Below are 6,000 nucleotides of genomic sequence, written 5' to 3' on the forward strand. Positions count from 1 at the left end.
AACTTACTATTATTCAAACTCATTCCAAAACCACAAGTAACCAAACCATCCAGTCAGGTAATGTGCAATCAACTTTAAAACTAAGATAGCATATTCTAACAAAATGAAAGTAACTCTCAGATATTTCTATAAATGTTTTCTTAAAAAATATAACCAAATTTCCCATCAATTTATTAACATTTATATTGCATACTTAACTTCATAGTTCTACATTACTCTGCAACCATAAAATGAAATTACATTTTCTCCTTCAGATGCAAATTTAAAGGGGAACAACCCTTGAATAAAAATCAAACAAATCTAGTTAAGATTATGATACAGTAGCATTCAATAATGATGTCTACAAAATTGTTATTAACTCAAACAAGTCTCAACAATAATATCACAATACTGCCTTGCAACTAAAAATAAGCATATATGCCTCTATAAATGATCTATATTACATAAATTTTGGCCAAATTATATACCTTAGAAAAGAAGGAGCCATACAGCTTTGGGGCTCTGTACCATCTTGTAGCAACACAATCCTGCAATATGGACCAGAAGAAATAACGAGAAAACTCAATATTACTTTTGAATATAAAGAAAATTATATCAAAGTCTTAATCAATATTATAGTAATACAATACTTTTCCTTCAGATATAAATTTAATAACTCAAATCCCTGTTTTCTTCATTTTATTTGAAGGGCAACGATTGGTACAAAATATTGTGTGGTTCTGAGAGAGAAAACTTAATGAACAAAGAGTGAGGAGAAGCCCAATTTGTTGAGGACAATATGCCTTTGGCGTGAGGATACAGAGAGCGCATTTTAATATGAAGAGTAATAAGTTATCAAGAATGAACAATCTCATATTAGCTCTCTTAGACATTTAAACAAACAGTTTATGAGCAAAATTAACATATAATACTCAAAATTAAGACAAAACAAGCCAATACAAATTCAACCTTACATGAATCAGAGAAAAACATCAAAACAGAGATGTGAAACAATGTCAACACAATAATGAATCAAATGAAAACACGACACAAAGGAGAGATACTTAGCTTTTGAATTCCGTGGAAGAATCAGAGCTCTGAATACCACCTAATCGATTCAAAACGAGATTGAACGGTGGAAAAGAATTTTCAATCGGAGGAAAAGCTTTTAAACGTAGTAAAAGAGGATTTAATCGGTGAAACTTCAAGAAAATGGTGAAAGGATGACGAAACCCTAGAAGGAGATGAAGATAATCGGTGGAAGAGGAATTTTGTTGTTAAATAGGCTGAGGCAGGAAAGAAATATGAAATAAGATAATGAATGTTTGAAGAGAAAGAAAGCTTATCGTTGATGGTGAGCTCTCGAGAAGAAAATGAATGTGGCTGATGATGTGGTCTGAATGAAGACATGGCAAAGGAAGAACGCATGGCTACAAGGAGGGAAGGAAGAAGAAAGAAGTAAGGGTGTGAGATGGGGAAACAAAACCATCTGAGTGTTTCTTCTACTGAGAAAAAGAAAGAAGAAAGGATTTGTGGGTTTTTTTTATCTGAAATGAAGGAAGAAGGAAGGGTTAGTGAGTGAGTGAGAGACTCATTTTGGAGAGTTGTAGTTAGTTTTTTTTTTTCAAAGTTAGAAGAAGATCGGGGCTTTTTCTAAAGTTTTTTTAATTATTAATTAATTAAAAATCCGTATATAATATCTGTATGTAAAATATTTAATATATACAGATTAAAATCCGTATGTAATAATCTGTATAAAAAACGCAATTTTCTTGTAGTGTAGAACAGCGACATATACGAGCGAGGTAAAAAGTATGGGACTTTAGGCCGCGGTTACAACTGCGTTAATAACCTGGGGATATGACAGCGGTTTTTTCTTGAACCGCGACCAAAACCTCCTTTTTTTAAAAAAATAATTCGTGTAACCTTTGGCCGCGGTTCCAACCGCGGTAATAACCTGGGGATATGACAGCGGTTCCTACTGGAACCGCGACCAAAACCTTTTTTTTAAATTTTCGTCTAACCTTTCTACCTCGGTTTTGGCCACAACCGCGGCCTATTCTCCTGCAATTTTTTTTAATAGCAGGTCTGTTTTTGTGATATCCACTATCACAAAAACAGACCTGCATATCAAAAATTATCATAACAACATAGATTCAACAGATTCAACACAATAGTCAATATTTACATCACATAATGTACAAAGTCTAATAACTATAAATCAACATGTTCTAATGTATTTTAAATTAAATAACTATGAACTATTATATAATCTAACTAAATGTTTTGCAATTGCTTTCCTCAGGAATGTAAGTGACTTCTTAAGAATTGGAGTAGGAGTCTTGAATCTCTGCACAAGAAAATTGTTATTAATTAGTGTATATGAATTCCAAATGTTGGAGAAAATCAAAATTCATTAAATTTAAATATTACCGTTTCCCAGCCTCTTGTGATATGGGCACGAATAATGTGGGTCATCCAATACATTACATAGTATCCACACTCATATGCATATGAAGTTTGACGAGAAGAACTCCCAAAATAGTCTCGAATGCCTACTTCAATTCCAGCAGCACGCACACGTCCAAGGTGCTCAAGTCGTCCAATTGCAGTGGTAAGAATATCTTGGCGACCCTCTGGAGTGAATTGACCTTGGGAGCTCTGCTCAACCAAGGAGTCCTGTAACATAACAAAACACCATTATTCTTAAAAAAGTTCAAGGTAGTATGTATAATGAAATTATTATTATTTTAGGAACAGTGATAACTTACAATTCTTTCAGATATTTCCCGTGCAATGTTAGAAGAGTAGGCACCCGACGATTTTAAACGAGCCAACTTCCATTTCTCATGCTGACAAACGTGTGAACTTAGTTGAACCAACATACAAAGGTGTTTCCGCATCAGTCGACATCATATCATACACATGAGCTTTGACAAAATTTTCTGCGCCAACATCGCGGATCATGTCCTTTAATTTGTCTTCATTCGGTCGATCTTCTTCCATGGTGGAATCAATAACATTTTCAGTTTGGGAGTCAGTCGGAAAGTGTATTTCTTCGCCATGCCATATCTATGTTGTATAGCATCTTAGGAAACCATCACAGATAAGATGTTCTCTAATTTGGGTTGTGTTCAACTTTCTCGCATTCAAACAGTTCACACAAGGACATCTAAACTTCACTTCATCATCACTTCTACCCTTATTACGTTGCACAAATTGTATAAATTCCTCTACCCCTCTCGCGTACTCAGCACTAATGCGTGGTAAATTAATCCAAGATCCATACGTAAATATTCTACAAAATTACAATCATACAATTATACAATATATTCAACATACAATCAATTCAATCATACAATCAAACAATTAATAAACATTTAAATTATCAATTCAAACATTCAGTCATACATAATTATTCATATTCAACATACAAAAAATTAAAAATTAACAAAATGAAAATTAATAAACAGAATAATACGAACCTGAGAGCGTGAAAAACCACACAATGATGGAGAAAATGGAACAACCCGCGGTCTGAAAAGGAACAAATTTCAAAGAAAAAACACAATACCTACAATAAAATACAATAAAACGTAAGTTTGATAATATGAATCAATAAAAAAATCGTATCAAACCAACCCAAAAACGAAAAAAAAAACGAAAAAACTTCAGCGACCAAATCCAAATTTGATCGGATACAAACGTAGGTGATGAAAAATGAGGAAGGAAGTCCTTCTACAGTGACGACGGTGGCACAACAGAGGTGTAAGGAAGAAGGGAGAAAGTGGTGGCGGCAGAGAGAAGTTGCAGAGAGAGATCGCGCTAGAGAAGAGGAATTATTCATGATTTTTCGAATTTTAACCCTGTATAGGGGCTACTACCGCGGTTCACTAGAAAATCGCGATAAAAAATTTTAAATTGATCTGAAATGGAAATTTTGAAATTTTTTGCACACTTTATGCCGCGGTTCCCCGCCCAACCGTGGCCTATTCTCTTAAATATTTAAAATTTATTCAGATCAGGGAATAGACCGCGGTTCCCCAAACAACCGAGGCCTATTCCCTAACTCCAAATTTATTTCAGGACTGACTTGGCGGGAATGTTAGAAATTTGCAAGGAAATAGGCCGCGGTTCCCCTCAGAAATGCGGTCTATTCCCCTGCAAATTTATTTCAAGACTGACTTGGCGGGAATGTCAGAAATTTGCAGGGAGAATAGGTCGCGGTTCCCCTCAGAACCGCGGTCTATTCCCCTACAAATTTATTTCAAGACTGACTTGGCGGGAATGTCAGAAATTTGCAGGGAGAATAGGTCGCGGTTCCCCCAAGAACCGCGGCCTATTCCCCTGCAAATTTATTTCAGAAATGACTTGGCTGGTATGTCAGAATTTTGTAGTGAGAATAGGTCGCGGTTCCCCTCAGAACCATGACCTATATTGTCGATATAATTTCAAAAATGCCACCGCGCAATATTATGCTGCGGTTTCTAGTGAACCGATGCATAATGTGCGCGGTAGTAGATCAATTTTTTACTAGTGATTTCTTAATTAATCATAAAAATGAAAAAAATATACTTTTCACAAAATAATTATTCATTAATATTTATATGTGACATCCCAATTTAGTAATATAAAACTACTAAAATGAACATTACATGAATAATGATATAACAAGAACTACAAATTTATTATGAATAAAATTCTTTACCTAAAGATTTTAAGTACAACCTAAACTGCAGGCTTCACTCCTAACCTTCCGCTGAGTCAACTGAAAGATTGTATCCTTAAGCTCACACCTTTAAGGTGATCATCGCAAAAGAGAAACAACATAACTAACTTAAGCAAGGGTAAGCTAGAGTATTAAAAGATTTTGCATACTATTCAAAACAATAACAATATACATGTATGTTATGAATCAAGCAACACAGCAATTGTTCCTCTCCACTTGAAACCCTTTTTTTTACTATCTAGATAGATGCATTGATGTCGGACTCATGGGAAACATGCACTCGTGTATGGTGGAGCAACCTAGCTCAGAAATAATAATAATCACATCCTCAACCACCACTAATAATACCATACACCAAGGTTAATCCATCAAACATCTATGGCCCTAACCAGTGACCATAGACTAGGATCTCCTGCTACTCTCCATGACATAATCACTCATCTCTATGTGAAATGAGGTTATTGAGAGTGTCAGGATCATTCCCCAATCCAGGAGCCCCTACTTCAATACATAACACAACATAACTAACTTAAGGATTTTCCTCCTTGGAATTCCTTTCCCACATGATACTTGAAATACAAACTTCACAGACTATTTGAACATCATTATCACATCTCATACATAATCATATTCATAACTTTATTTCCATACAACATTGCATACTATCACATTGAATTCCAACATATAACATCAATAATCATATAATATCATAGATACTTTTACCCATTCTAAAAATCAAAACACAGTTCAAGGTTATAAGAAAACAAGGATAGAAAGAATAAAAGCAAGTTCTGGACTGGTCGCTCAGCGCACCCAAACTCGTTGTGCGAAAATAGAAACAATGGGTTCTGCTCACTCACCTCTCACTCAGCGGGAAGTTCGCTCAGCTAGAAGTGTTCTACTCGCTCAACAGACACCAGCTCGCTGTGTGAAAACAGAAAGAGTGGGTTTTGCTCACTCACCTCTCGCTCAGCGGAGAGTTCACTGAGCTAGAAGTGTTCTGCTCGCTCAGCGGGGAGTTCACTCAACGAGACTGCGTAATTCAGCAGCATCAATTCTGCAAAATTTGTGCCCCTCAACCCCTCATTACCTATCCTATTCATATTTTCCAACTTCTAAAACCCCTAGATTGAATTCTAGACTCAAATATACCTAAATAAATGTTTCTAAACCAATCTAAACACATTCTAAACTCACTAAACATAAGATTTCAAACTAAAACTTATCAAAATCTCACTTTAGAGACCCAAATTGAATTCCACCAATTATGGCTTATTTTCAAACAACTTAGG

This window comes from Vigna angularis, chromosome 7 (assembly GCF_016808095.1).
Source record: "Vigna angularis cultivar LongXiaoDou No.4 chromosome 7, ASM1680809v1, whole genome shotgun sequence".
NCBI classification, from domain to species: Eukaryota; Viridiplantae; Streptophyta; class Magnoliopsida; order Fabales; family Fabaceae; genus Vigna; species Vigna angularis.